The following is a 16,096-nucleotide window of genomic DNA, read 5'->3' on the forward strand; positions in this document are numbered from 1 at the left end:
GCTTTACAGATGGAGAAATGAACTAAACTGAGCTTTGGAGTCTATCAGGAAAGGAAGTAGATGAAAGAAGGTAAGTAAAGTGACTCATAAAATGAATAGTAGATTTTTGATTTGCAAAGGAGAAAAGAAATTCGCAAGCACATTCAAGCTGTAAGTAATTCAGTTTGGGGAGAATACATATTAGTAAATGATTATAATATGCATAGATGGCATGAAAGAATAAAAAGATCATCAGGGAACCATGGGAAGCCTGGGGGGACAGATATAACATTTCAGAATACTTAACATGAACTTCAGGATGGAGAACAGTTTAGAGGCAAATACCAGGGAAAAGGCCATGATCATATTCTAAACCATTATTCCAAAGAAAGAGTAATGAGGGCTGGAACTATGGTTGTAGTAGTGAAATGTAGTGGAAAATAAGGATGCAAGAAGCACCATGAAAATTAAAGGATTTGGCAACTTACTGGTCCATCAGTTTACACAAATTTACATAAAAGAAGTTTAATGTCTGAAACTTCTCTAGACATGCCAGTGGCTCCACATTTGCCCATGAGGTCTCCAAAGCCCAACTGATGTTTCATTTCTCATAGAACTCACGCGTCTGCTCCTTGTGCAAACACAGTTGCTCCATAAATTTTGGGATGGCCTTGATCAATTATACCTCATCCTTTTTATGAAGTAGAATGCTTGCTTAGCTGTTAGGCTCAAAAAGAGCAGTACCTCTGTGTTTTCTAGAAGGTTGCATTGATTTAGTTTACAGCTTAACCTGAAAAGTATATCCAGGCACATACTATGAAGATCTTCAGTGCTGCTGACAAGCACCATCGGGGTTTTGAGATGGAGTTTATATTGTATTTTATACTGGCTCATGTCTCCTAAAGTGTAATTGGTGTATTTTTTGACAACTGAACTGAAGTGTCACCTAACCTTATTAAAATTCCATGACAATAACTCACAGTTCTGTTTATTTTGCAAGTAACACACATAGTAATTCTTTAATAACTAAATTGTAGATCTTTTGAATAAAAATCTGACTGTAACAATCAAGGGTAGACTTTTTTTTTTTTCATAAAATAAAACCAGTTAATTTTATTGTTGTTGTTTTTTCTCTAGATAGTGAGATCATGGAGTTTAAACACAGTTATAAATAATCCTTTTCTGTCTTAGTAGAGGTTATATAATTTCTCTAATTATCATTTCTTATAGCTTCTTTTGATTCTTTTCATGAGAGGTGTAGTTTTCTTACAGAATTGTATGTTACTCTGATAGGAAGCCACAAATTTAATGTAAACCAGTTCGTCTTCCCTTAGAGTTGAGATATCCTAACATGTGAAGAAAAGAGGGCTCTGTCAGACAGATTCAATTCAGCTCAACCATTGCAAGAAGATAACTGAAGAACTGCAGAATCATGATGGCAATAGTGAAATGCAAAAACACAAGTGCTACAGATACAATATCCCAGGGGAAATTACAATTAAACCAAGTTCAAAAAAATTCTCTATTGAATATTCACCTGGGATGAAAAGAGGGTTCTGACAGTTACACTGAGTGGTTCTCCAGCAATGATTCAATGATGGCAAGAGTGGTTTTCTTACTTAAGTACTGGGTTTATAAGTGTCATAAATCTGTCTGCATTAAAAAATGTAGCCAAAACTGAGAAAATAACAATGAGAAAACTTACCTTTGAAGAAAGCGATGAGATACCATTGTGTTTTAATCCTGTGGTTGTTTTGTCTTTTCTGCTTGATTCTGTTACTTTCATAATTTAGGTTTCCAAATTTTTCCCCCCAAAAAAGTCATAGAACTTTTTTCTTTTCTTTTTTTTTTTTTTTGAAGAGTTCATTCTTTCTCTAGACAGTATGTTTTCCACTAAACAGTGTGTTGTAGGTCAAGTTTCTATTATATGTATAATATCCTGTTTTGGTCTATTCTCTGGAAGAGTTATGTAATCGTAAGCTTTTCTATTTCTTAAGGAAGGTGGTACATACCTACACAACTATCTAGTCATGATGCTTACTTTGTTGGTCTATTGATAAGTACTTATTAGATATATATTTTAGTTACAGAATTATTTAAGGATTTCGTCACTTTGATAAATTTTCTATGACTTTCAATGGTTTTATCATTTAATCTCTCTTTCATGTTTCCACCTCTTTGTCTCTCTTGCATATTGTATAACTTTTCTGTTATTTCTGTTCCATAAACTCTTTCTTCAGTTGTGTTTATTCTTTAAAACTATCCAGTGTGCTCTGTAATTTTAACAAAATATGAAAATCTAACCCATGTGTAAAAGTTTAGAGTTGATAAGTGAACAGCTCCATTAACTTTAGAAGTGTGAACACACTAACATAACCACAGCCTACAATAACAACAACAAAAAAATTAAGTTACAGACTCCTAGAATTTTTTATGTCTCTTTCCAATCACTATCCTCTCATCCATAAAGGCAATCATTATCCTTACTTCAACCATTGACTAGTGAGTTTACATATTTTTAAACTTTATATAAATGGAATCACATAGCTTGATCTCTTTAGTGTCTAGCTTCATTGCCAGCTTATCAATACTGAGAGCTTTTCAACCAACTAACCTCTGATTTCTTTATTTTATTGACTTCTTTCTTTTCTTTTTACTATTTTCAACTCTGATGTTCATTATTTTATCCCATACTTGTTTTCTCATCTTTTTAAATTTCTTATGGTAAAAGCTTAACTATTGAATTTAGTTTTTTCTTTTAAGATAAGCATTTAAAGATTTAAACTTCCTTGTAATTATTGCTTTAGTTGCATCACAAAAATTTTTATATATTATGTTTTATTTTTATTGAAACCTCTCAATTTCTAACTTAATTCAAAGATTTACTGGAGAAAAAAATTTGCATGAGTTTAATCATTTTCAATTCATAGGGACTTATTTTATGTGTTAGAATATTGCATAAATTGAATAATTATCCATTTGTATTTGATAATTTTATGTATTTTGCTATTTAATGGAATGTCATATATGTCAATTAGGCCTTGATAGTTTATAGTACCATTAAATCCTACATTGTTGTTGTTCAGTCATCCAGTAATGTCCAATTCTTTGTGATCCCATGGTCTGCAGCACATCAGGCCTCCCTGTCCCTCACCATCTCCCGGAGTTTGCCCAAGTTCATGTCCATTGCATTAGTGATGCCATCCAGCCATCACAGTCTCTGATGGCCTCTTTTTCTGTCCTCAATCTTTCCCAGCATCAAGGTTTTTTCCAATGTATTGACTGTTTGTATCAGGTGACCAAAATATTGGAGTTTCAGCTCCACCATCAGTCCTTCCAATGACTATTTCGAGTTGACTTCCTTTAAGATTGACTGGTTTGATCACCTTGCTGTTCAAGAGACTCTCAAGAGTCTTCTTCAGCACCACAGTTCAAGGCATCAATTCTTTGACTGGCTTATTTTATATCTAAGAGCTTCCAAATATGCAACCATAAATATTGAATTCCTCTTTTCAAGTTTAACCTTTTGCATTTTGTATTTTGAGACTTTTTCTTATGTGAAAAGTGAAAGTGTTAATTGCTTATCTTGTCCAACTCTTCACAACCCCATAGACCACCAGGCAGCTTTGTCCATGGATTTCTCTAGGCAAGAATGATAGAGAGATTAGACATTCCCTTCTGCAGGTTATCTTCACAAACCAGGGATTAAACCTGGGTTTCCTACATTTGCAAGTGGATTATTTACCATCTGAGACACTAGGGAAGTATGCACACTGATTGTTGTTCAGTCACTAAGCCATGTCTGACTCTGTGACTCCATTGACTGCAGCATGCCAGACTTTCCTGTCATTCACTATCTCCTGGACTTTGCTCAAATTAATGTCCATTGAGTCAGTGATGCTATCTAACTCTCATCCTCAGCCACCCGCTTCTGCTCCTATCCTCAATCTTTCCTAGCATTAGGGACTTTTCTTATGAAATGGCTCTTCATTTCAGGTGGCCAAAGTACTGGAGTCTCAGTTTCAGAATCAGTCCTTCCAATGAGTATTCAGGATAGATTCCTTTATGATTGACTGGTTTCATCTCCTTGCAGACCAATAGACTCTCAAGAGTCTTCTCAAGCATCACAGTTCAAAAGCATCAATTCTTTGGTACTCAGTCTTCTTTATGGTACAAATCTCACATCTGTACATGTTGCTGCTACTGCTGCTAAGTCGCTTCAGTCGTGTCCGACTCTGTGCGACCCCATAGATGGCAGCCCACCAGGCTCCGCCGTCCCTGGGAATCTCCAGGCAAGAACACTGGAGTGGGTTGCCATTCCCTTCTCCAATGCATGAAAGTGAAGTTACTGAGTCGTGTCCAACTCTCAGCAACCCCATGGATTGCAGCCCACCAGGCTCCTCTGTCCATGGGATTTTCCAGGCAAGAGTACTGGAGTGGGGTGCCATTGCCTTCTCCACATCTGTACATGACTACTGGTAAAATCATAGCTTTGACTATATGGACTTTTGTTGGCAAATTGATGTCTTTGCTTTTTAATATGCTGTCTAGGTTTGTCATAGCTTTCCTTCCAAGGAGCAAGTGTCTTTAATGGTATGGCTGAAGTCACCATCAGCAGTGATTTTGGAGCCCAAGAAAATAAAATCTGTCACTGCTTCCCTTTTATCCTCTTCTATTTCCCATGAAGTGATGGGACCATATGCCATGATATTATTTTTTGAAACTGAGTTTTAATTCAGCTTTTTCACTCTCCTCTTTCACTCTCATCAAGAGGTTCTTTAGTTCCTCTTCACTTTCTGCCATTAGAGTGGTATCATCTGCATATCACCTTACCTGCCTCCTGAGAAATCTATATGCAGGTAAACAAGCGACAATTAGAACAGAACATGGAACAACAGACTGGTTCCAAATTGAGAAAGGAGTACATAAAGGTTGTATAGTGTCACCCTGATTGTTTAACTTATAAGCACAGTACATCATGCAAAATGCTGTTCTGGATGAAGCCCAAGCTGAAATCAAGATTGCCGGGAGAAATATCAGTAGCCCCAGATATGCAGATGGTATGCCATGATATACCTTTTCTTCTGTTTGTGTGATCTGTAACTTCTTTTATCAATCAATGTCTTATACTTTTCTAAATAAAGATATTTTAACCCCTATTTGGGCTTTCCTGATAGCTCAGCTGGTAAAGAATCCAACTGCAATGCAGAACACCCCGGTTCAACTCCTTGGTTGGGAAGATCTGGAGAAGGGCATTGCAACCCAATCCAGTATTCTTGCCTGGAGAATCACCTTGGACAGAGGAACCTGGTGGGCTACAGTCCATGGGGTTGTAAAGATTCAGCCATGAATGAGCAACTAAGCACACAGCACAACTCCTATTTACATTTATTCTTAGGTATTTTGTCCTTTTATATGCTTGGAAATGAAATTTCTCTTAATTTTTTTCTGAAAGTTTTTAATGTATAAAAATACAACAGATTTCTGAATATTTACTTCATATCCTGCAACTTTACCAAATTATTGATGCATCTTTATAATTTTTAATGACATCTATAAGCTTTTCTGTGTAAGGTGTCTTGTCACTTGTAAATAATGGCAATTTTAATTCTTCCCTTCAAATTTGAATTTCCTTTATTTCTCTTTCTTATTGGTTGCTGTAGCTAGGACCTCCAATACTCAAATAAAAGTGAAAGTGGGTCTTGTCTTTTTTCTGATCTTAGAGGAATGCTTTCAGTTTTTCACTACTGAATATAAAACCAGCAGTGGGCTTGTAATTTAGAGCCTTTATTATGTTGAAGTTAGCTTAACATAACATCTATACTTACTTTGTTGAGAGTTTTTATCATAAATGAATATTGAAATTTGTTTAAAGCTTTTCCTATAACTATTGAGGGGATCATATGATTTTTGTTTTTCATCTTATTAATGTGATGTGTCACATTGATTGATTTGCTGATACTGAGCCATTCTTGCATCCCTGGAATAAATCTCACTTGATCATAGTTTATGATCCTTTTAATTTATTGTTGAATTTGATAGATAACATTGTATTGAGGGATTTTGCACCTGTGTTCATTGATAATATTGATATGCAATTTACTTTTTGCGTGATATATTTGTCTGATTTTAGAATCAGTGTGATGCTGGTCTTGTAGAATGATTTTGGAAACATTCTTTCCTTTGCAATCTTTTTGAATAGTGTGTGAGAGTATCAAATTTTGTCAAAATGATTGGGCTCAATTTTGTCAAAATTTGTTCGAATTCACCTGTAACAATATGGTCCTGGACTTTCTTAGAAATTATTTGATTACTGTTTCAATTTCATTACTGTTACTTAGTTTGTTCATATTTTTTACTTCTATTTTGGTCTTGGGAGATTGTACATGTATAGGAATTTGTCCACTTAGTTTAGGTTGTCAGTTTTATTTGTGTGTGCTTAGTCACTTCAGTCATGTCTGACTCTTTATTACTCTGTGGATTGTAGCCTGCCAGGCTCCTTGTGTCCATGGGATTCTCCAGGCAAGAATACTGAAATGGGTTCCCATGCCCTCCTTTTGCCTTCAATCCTTCTGAGCATGAGGGTCTTTTCCAATGAGCCAGCTCTTCACATCAGGTGGCCAAAGTACTGGAGCTTCAGCTTCAGTCTTTCCAATGGAAGGGTTGAATATTCAGGGTTAATTTCTTTTAGGATTTATGGGTTTGATCTCTTTGCAACCCAAGGGACTCTCAAAAACCTTCTCCAGCACCACAATTCAAAAGCATCAATTCATTGGCACTCAGTCTTCTTTATAGTTCAACTCTCATATCTGTACATGGTTATAGCTATGACTATATGGACCTTTGTCAGCAAAGTGATGTCTCTGCTTTATAATACTCTATGTTTGTCATAGCTTTCCTTCCAAGGAGAAAGTGTCTTTGAATTTCAAGGCTACAGTTATTGTCCACAGAGATTTTGGAGCCCAAGAAAACAAAATCTGATGCTGCTCTCACTTTCCCCCCTTCTACTTGCCGTGAAGTGATGGGACCAGATATCATGATCTTAGTTTTTTGAATGATGAGTTTTAATTCAGCTTTTTCACTCTTCTCTTTGGCCATCATCAAGAGGCTCTTTAGTTCCCCTTCATTTCCTGCTATTAGAGTGGTATCATCTGTGTATCTGAGTTTATTGATATTTCTCCTGGCCATCTTTATTCCAGCTTGTGCTTCATCTAGCTTGGCATTTCACATGATATAGATTATATATCATATATATATATAAATATAAATCTTGTAAGTTATATATAACATATGTATGTTATGTATGTTACATATATAAGCTATATTATATATATATATATATATATATATATATATATATATATAATATAACTTATAATCTCTATATGTAAGTTAAATAAGCAAGGTGACAGTATACAGCCTGGTCATATGCGTTTTCCAATTTTGAAACAATCATTTGTTTCATGTCCGGTTCTAACTGTTGCTTATTGACCCACAAACAGGTTTCTCAGAAGACAGGTAAGATAGTATACTACTCCCATATCCGTAAGGATTTTTCACATTTTCTTGTGAAACACAAAGGCTTTGGCATAGTCAATGAAGTAGATGTTTTTCCTGAAACTACCTTGCTTTCCATGATCCAATTTGATCTCTGTTTTTGTTTTTGTTTTTGTTGTTTTTCCCTCTTCAAAACCCAGCTTGTATACATCTGGAAGTTCTTGGTTTACATATTGCTGAAGCCTAACTTGAAGGATTTTGAGCACCTTACTAGCGTGTGAAATGAGCACAATTGTATTGTAGTTTGCACATTTTGGACTCTGCTGAAATTTGCAGCCATATTGAGAATAGCATTTTAACAGCATCACCTTATGGGATATTTAAAATTTCAGGAATAATTCCATCATCTCCAGCAGCTTTGTTTTTAGTAGTGCTTCTTAAGGCTCACTTGATCTCACATTCCAGGATGTCCAGCTCTAGATGAGTGACCACACCACCGTGGTTATTTGGGTCATTAAGAACTTTGTTATAGAATTCTTCTATGTATCTTTGCCACCTCTTCTTAATCTATTCTGTTTCTGTTAGGTCCTTACTGTTTCTGTCCTTTATTGTACCCATTCTTGCATCAGATTTTTTCTTGATATCTAAAATTTTCTTGAAGAGATATCTAGTCTTTCCCATTCTATTATTTGCCCATTTCTTTGCATTGTTCATTTAAGACGGCCTTCTTATCTCTTCTTGCTATTCTCTGAATCTCTACATTTAGTTGGTTATGGTTTCCTCTTTCTTCCTTGCCTTTCATTTCTTTCTTTAGCTGTTTGTGAAGCCTTCCCAGACACCATTTTGCCTTCTTGCATTTCTTTTTCTTTGGGATGCTTTTGGTCACTGTCTCCTGTAGAATGTTAAGAACCTCTGTCTACAGGTCTTCAGGCACTCTGTCTACTTGATCTAATCCCTTGAATCTATTCATCACTCCACTGCATAATCATAAGGGATTTGATTTAGATCATAACTGAATGGTCTACTGGTTTTCCCTACTTTCTTCAGTTTAAGCTTGGATTTTGCAATAATGAGCTCATGATCTGAATCACAGGCAACTTCAAGTCTTGTTATTGCTGACACTATGGAGCTTCTCCATCTTCTGCTGCAAAGAACATAATCAGTCTAAATTGGATATTGACCATCTGGTGATGTTCATGTGTAGACTTGCCTCTCATGTTGTCAGAAAATGTGATTGCTATAACCAGTGTGTCCTCTTGGAAAAACTCTTAACCTTTATCTTGCTTTATTTTGTACTCCAAGGCTAAATTTGCTTGTTATCTGAGTATATCTTGATTTCCTTCTTTTCATTCTCATCCATTATGATGAAAATGACATCATTTTGCTGTTACTTCTAGAAAGTCTTGCAGATCTTCATAGATCTGTTCAACTTCAGTTTTTTTGGTGTTAGTGGTTGGAACATAGACTTGGATTATGGTGCTGTTGAATGGTTTGTCTTGGAAATGAAGCTATATCATTCTGTCATTTTTGAGGTTGTATCCAAGTACTGCATTTTGGACTCTTGTTGCCTATGAGGGTTATCCCATTTCTTCTAAGGAATTTTTGCCAGCAGTGTAGAAATAATGGTCACCTAATTATTTTTGCCCATTGCCATCCATTATAGATCACTGTTTCCTACGATGTCAATGTTCACTCTGCCTATCTCCTGCTTTACCACATCCAATTTAACTTGGCTCATGGACCTAAGATTCCAGGTTCCTATGCAGTATTGTTCTTTACAGAATCATACTTTATTTTCACTACCAGAAACATATACAACTGAGCATTTTTTCTGCTTTGAAATAACCACTTCATTCTTTCTGGAGCTATTAGTAATTGCCTTCTGGTCTTCCCCAATAGCATATTGGACATTTTTTGACCTGGAAGGCTTACCTTCTGGTGTCATATCTTTTTGTCTTTGTATACTTTCCCTGTGGTTCTCTACACAAGAACAATGAAGTGGGTTGCCATTTTTCCTCCTCCAGTGGACCACGTTTTAGCAGAACTTCTCACTATGACCCATCCATCTTGGGTGACCCTGCACTTCATGGCTCATAACTTCATTAAGTTATGCAAGCCCATCTGCCACAATAAGACTGTGATCAATGAAGTGGAGGGACACATACAGATTGAAAATGATGTGATATAAGTCAGTATTCCATGCAAATGGAAATCTAAAAAAGATAAAGTAGTAATACTCATATCAGAAATAATAGATTTTAAAGTCTGTTATTAGAGACAAAGAAGGACACTGCATAATGATCAAGGGATGGATCCAAAATGAAGATATAAAAATTGTAATTATATATGCACCCAACCTGGAAACACTGCAATATGTAAAGCAAATGATCTTCTTGCTTCACAAATGAATTATGTCAAATATTTAGAGAAAAGCTAACTGCTATCGTTCTGAAACTGTTTCAAAAAAATTGTATTGGGAAGAATACTCCCAGACTCATCCTGTGAGGCCAGCATTACACTGATACCAAAACCCGACAAAGTTATCAGGGAAAAAAGAGAGAGAGAGAGAGAGAGAACATTACAGGCCAATACCATGGTTGACCATACATGCAAAAATCCTTTCCTAAATACCAGAAGTCCTTATTGATTTTCTGTCTGAATGATGTTTCTGTTTACATAAGTAGAGTACTAAAGTCTCTTGTTCCTGTGTTTATGTCAGTTCTCCTTTTACATCTGTTAATATTTGCTTTATATAATTTAGGTGCTATTTAGGTTGGGTAAATAGATATTTACATTTGTAATATCTTCTTGATAGATTAATTATTTGATCAGTATGTAATTTCCTTTTTTGTCTGTTGATGACAGAGGATGAGATGGTTGGATGGCATCACTGACTCTATGGACATGAGTTTGAGCAAGCTCCAGGAGTTGATGATGGACAGGGAAACCTGGTATGCTGCAGTCCATAGGGTCACAAAGAGTCGGACACGACTGAGCAACTGAACTAATCTAAGAATCATTTAAAATCTACTGTATATAAGTATTGCTGCTTTCTTTTCATTTCTATCTGCACAGAATATCTTTTTCCATCCCCTCACTTTCAATCTGTGTGTATATTTAGATCTGAAGTCAGTTTGGGGCAGCATATATGTGGATCTTGTTTTTGAATTCATTCAGCGCTTCTATATTTTGATTGGAGCATGATTCCTTCTACATTTATAGTAATTGTTGATACCTAGCAATAATTGCCATTTTAATTATTTTTTGTTGCATTGGGTTCTTTCTTGTTTATTTCTTCTGTTTCTCTCTTTACTTTTGATTTTTGTTACTGTTGTTACTGTAACTTGACTAAGTCATGTTCGACTCTTTGCAATCCCATTAACTGCAGCACGCCAGGCTTCCCTGTCCTTTACTGTCTCCTGAAGTTTGCTCAAACTCATGTCCACTGAGTCGGTGATACCATCCAACTATCTCATCCTCTGTGATTTGATGAACATTTTAGTGTTATTTTGAATTTCTTTCTCTTTTGTGTATATGTATCTATTATAGATTTTTGGTTTGTGGTTACCCTGAGGTTTATGTAGCAATCTACCTGTCTCTCTATCATCTATCTATCTTTCTTTCTTTCTGTGATTATTTTAATTTGTTGATATTTTAAGTTAGAATACATTTTAATAAACCTTATTATTAGTCCTCTTCTCCCAATTACTGCTTTCGACATGTTTTAAATCTTTTTGTTTTGTGAGTCCCTAACCACTTATTGTGGATATAGATGATTTTACTACTTTTGCTTTTAAGCCTCCTACTGATTGTGTATGAGGTTGATTACTAACTTTTCTACTTATTTTCCTTTACTGATGAAAATTTTCCTTTTGTAATTTTCATATTTCTAGTTGTGACCTTTTTCCCACTTCTAGGATGCACTTTGACCTTTCCTGTAAAGCTGAATTTGTGGTTATAAACTCTTTTAACTCCTGCTTTTCTATTAAACTTTTGATCTCTTCTTCAAATCTGAATAACAGCCTTGCCTGGTAGTGTTCTTGAATGCAGGTTTTTGCCTTCATCACTTTAAATATATTATGTGATTCCCTTTTGGCCCACAGACTTTCTGCTTAAAAGTTAGCTGATAGCCTTGTGGAAGTGCATTTGTATGTAACTTGCTGTTTTTCCCCTTGCTTCTTTTAATATTCCCTCTTTATTTTCAATTTTTTCAGTTTAGTTACAATGTGTCTTGATATGGTCCTCTTCAGGTTGATCTTTCAACCTGTCTTTCTCTCTTCTATATCTGCCATTCTTATAATGTGAAATTTAGTACACTTGATGTTGTCCCAGAGGTCTGTTAAACTGTCATCATTTGTATTTATTGTTTTGTCTTTTATCTGTTCAGCTTCAGTGATTTTTCACTACACTTCCAGCTCAATGATACATACACTTCTCTGGTATTACATAATATGTTTCCAAGGGAAACACTTGGAACAATATAATACTTAGACTCAGATACTTCCTGCCATTCCCACAGAAATAGCATATTAACTATGCAATAAATATTTGGTAAGTGAATAAATTTGTTGTCATATGGATTGCCTAGTATGTTTGGAAAAATGTATGCCATGGCCTGGGCCAACACACTTAATTTATCTAATAAAATGTGCTAAACCTATTATTCTCATTTTGTGCTAACAAATATTGGCAATCCATATATTTTAATTCTATACAATATTAGTTTATGCCAATATATTTTAGCCACTGCCAGACAACCTCTGTATAATACTGATGGGTTTCACCATTCACTTGGCCTGCAGAGATAAAACTTGAGGTGATTTTGTTTAGTCCCCATTTAAGCAAAGATATGAAGTGGAGGCCTCCCTTTATTGTTCCCATCTGTTTTTCACATCCAGGTGATCAAACTTGTTCTGGAGAATTTCTCAGTGTTCTGAGTGACTATAATTAGGAAAGAGCTGAACACAGACAAATAACATTCCTACTCAGTTCATCATCAGTGTGTCACTAGGAATCAGATATTGAGGGAGGCCCTCACAGGATTATGGTTATAGTAAGGTTTATAGGACTCTACCCTGCAGGAAACTCACATTGCTCATTTGAATGGCAACATAAGTCCTGTTGTACATTAACTTGGCTTCACATTTATTAATTATACCCATGTGGGCAGATTTCAGGTTCTCTATTCATTGATTCCTCTCTGCTGCTTATACCATGGTTATTTCATGTTGGAGATTGGTTTCACGGAACCCTGTGGATATCAAAATTTGTGGATTCTCAAGTCCCTTATATAAAATAGATTGTTGTTGTTCAATCACTAAGTTGTGTCCAACTCTTTGCAACCCCCATATATTGCAGCACACTAGGCTACCCTGTCTTCCACTATCTCCCAGAGTTTGCTCAAATTCATATCCATTGAGTCTGTGATGCTATCTAACCATCTCATCCTCTGCCACCCACTTCTCCTTTTGCCTTCAGTCCTTCCAAACATCAAGGTCTTTTCCAGTGAGTCAGCTCTTCACATCAGGTGGCCAAAATATTGTAGCTTCAGCAACACTGCTTCCAATGAATATTCAGGATTGATTTCCTTTAGGATTGACTGGTTTGATCTCCTCACTGTCCAAGGGACTGTCAAGAGTCTTCTCCAGGACCACAGTTTGAAAGCATCAATTCTTTGGCACTCAGCCTTCTTTGTGGTCCAACTCTTACAGCTGTACATTACTGCTACCATAGCTTTGACTATATGGACCTTTGTCAGCAAAGTGATGTCTCTGCTTTTTAATATGTAGTCCAGATTTGTCATAGCTTCCCTTCCAAAGAGCAAGCATCTTTGAATTTTGTGGCTGCAGTTACTGTCCACAGTGATTTTGGAACCCAAGAAAATAAAATTTGTCACTACTTCCACTTTTTCCTCTTTTATGTGAAATGAAGTGATGGGGTCAGGTGCCATGGTGTTAGTTTTTTTAAAATGTTGAGTTTCAAGTCAGCTTTTTCATTCTCCTCATTCACCCTTATCAAAAGGCTGTTTATTTCCTCTGCACTCTGCCATTAGAGCGCTATCATCTGGCATAGTATTTTCCTATAACTTATGAATATCCTCCACATCCTCCCATATACCTTTAATCATCTCTAGATTGCTTATAATACTTAATGCAATGTAAAGAAAGTGAAAGTGAAGTCACTGAGTCGTGTCTGACTTTTTGCGACCCCATGGACTATACCCTACCATGCTGCTCCGTCCATGGGATTTTCCAAGCAAGAGGCCTGGAAGGGGTTGCCATTCCCTTCTCCAGAGGATCTTCCTGATCCAGGGATCGAACCCAGGTCTCCCACATTGTAGGGAGATGCTTTACCATCTGGGCCACCAGGGAACTCCTAATACAATGTAAGTGCTCTGTATATAGTTGCAAATGAAATATAAATACAATGTCTATACTTGCAGGTATCAAGCAAATTCAAATTTGACATTTTTTTTTTCAAAAAAATTTTGATTAGTGGTGATTGAATGCACAGAAGCAGAACCTGGGGATACTGAGGGATGACTGACTTTACATCCTAGACTAGCACATTTCTTCACGTTTATGACCCCTTCAATTTTCCTTCCCACCACCAGCTATGTCAATTTTCAACTATGCTCATGTTTGAAGTTGTATGGCTCTTTAACCATTCTTTCTAACATGCTGTTTATGCATAAATATTGTGTTCTCCTGGATAAGGAAATGGAAGCCCACTCCAGTATTCTTGCCTGGAAAATCCCATGGACAAAAAAGCCTGGCAGTTTATAGTACATGGAGTCACAAGAGTCGAACACAACTTAGCAACTAACCACCAATATGATTGTGTTCTCCTGGGCTTCCCTGGTAGCTCAGCTGGTAAAGAATCTGCCCAAAATGCAGGAGATCCTGTTTTGACTCCTGGATCAGGGAGATTCCCTGGAGAAGGGATAGGCTACACACTCCAGTCTTCTCGGGCTTCCCTGGTGGCTCAGATGGTAAAGAATACACCTGCAATGGTGGGGGACCTGGATTCGATCCCTTGATTGGGAAGATCTCCTGGAGGAGGGCAGGGCTACCCACTCCAATGTTCTTGCCTGGAGAATCCCCATGGACAGAGGAGCCTGATCGCTACAGTCCATGGGGTCGCAAAGAATCTGACATAACTGAGAGACTAAGCACAGCACAGCACTGGGTTCTCCTACTTTAGGACTTTTTCTTGTTGCTATTCAAAGTCAAACTCACAGTATTCAATAAAATCACTTATCTTTCAAGAGATGCCTGTCTTTACCATGATTTTATTATTTCATTCCACAGATGGAATTGACATTTCTTTTATATGGTACCTTCTTTCCTCCTAAGTCATTTAATGAAATCTAATTAATGGTTTGTGGGCTGAGGGGAGCAGGAGAAGAAACAAGCTAATCAAAAAAATGTGGGAATAAAAATCTTAGGTAATCTTTGAGAGAAATGTCATTTAAGTGTCAGGTAGGAAATATTCAACATTATACTGTTGTCTCTTTACTTCTTTTATGTTTATGTTTTAAAGGAACCTTTAGGGCAAATAATATGCTTTCTAACATACAAAGAACAGAAAGGCTTTACTAATCTTCTCATTCTTTTATCTGTATGTGAAATTATTCTCAGAAGCTAAGACCCTAAATGGCTGTAGTGTGTTTTTAGTTTGAGTTTCTTAAGAAGCAGACTCTGAGTTGAGGATTTGAATACAAGCATTTTATGTATGAAATATGCCAAGAATTAGGAATTGGGAAGCAATACAGGAGGCAGAATGAAGACAATCCAATATATTAATGAACTGGTTAATCCTGTGGGCACCTGGGGCTTAAATATTGCTGAAAATTTTGGGAGGTTACATAGAATTCACTTCACAAGAATGTGGAAAGAGAGATGAATTGGATTTTTTTCATTCAAATCTCATCTTTCAAAGAATAAGTTCTCCTGGGGAATCAACTGACTGATAATCTAGCCTGCTTGTGTAAACCTATCATATCAGAAAAAAGAAAAAACCTTCAGGCAGAAATATATAGGTGCTTATAGTCGAAAGCTGTCAGTATACTTAAGAAGAGCAAATGCCAAGGCAGTATATGAAGGACACTCAGACAGCTTTTAAATCTCAGTGACTTAAAAGCAATGAATGTGTTTTACCCACTAATACTGCATGTACATCACAGGGTGTCATGATGATCTATTCAGTGACATTCTCACACTAGGAGACGTTCTCACACGAGCAGGCATTCTCACACAAGCCTGTTTGGAAGCTGATAATCTTTGTGGCAGGAGAAAATGAACACTTGCACTTGAAAATGGGAGCAAGGGAATTACAAAGCAGATTGTAATCTATGGCAATTCTGTTATCATATACAGCAGGTTCTTTAAGGGCCTTTGATAGGGGAGGATTCCTTGGTTAAACTCTAATTCTGCCCCATTGTCTGTTTCCTGCATGAACAATGTCTCTACATTCTGGAATATCATTCATTTTCCATTATTCATTTTAGTCAGATTTAAAGTAAAAGTTGAGACTCTACCATTCTTGAAGGCTGAGTAAATTTCTTAGTCTGCTTTTTCCCATAGAGGGTTGAAAGCCTGTGGTTTATAGTAGGTCTTGA

Source organism: Budorcas taxicolor, chromosome 15, assembly GCF_023091745.1.
Source record: "Budorcas taxicolor isolate Tak-1 chromosome 15, Takin1.1, whole genome shotgun sequence".
NCBI classification, from domain to species: domain Eukaryota; kingdom Metazoa; phylum Chordata; class Mammalia; order Artiodactyla; family Bovidae; genus Budorcas; species Budorcas taxicolor.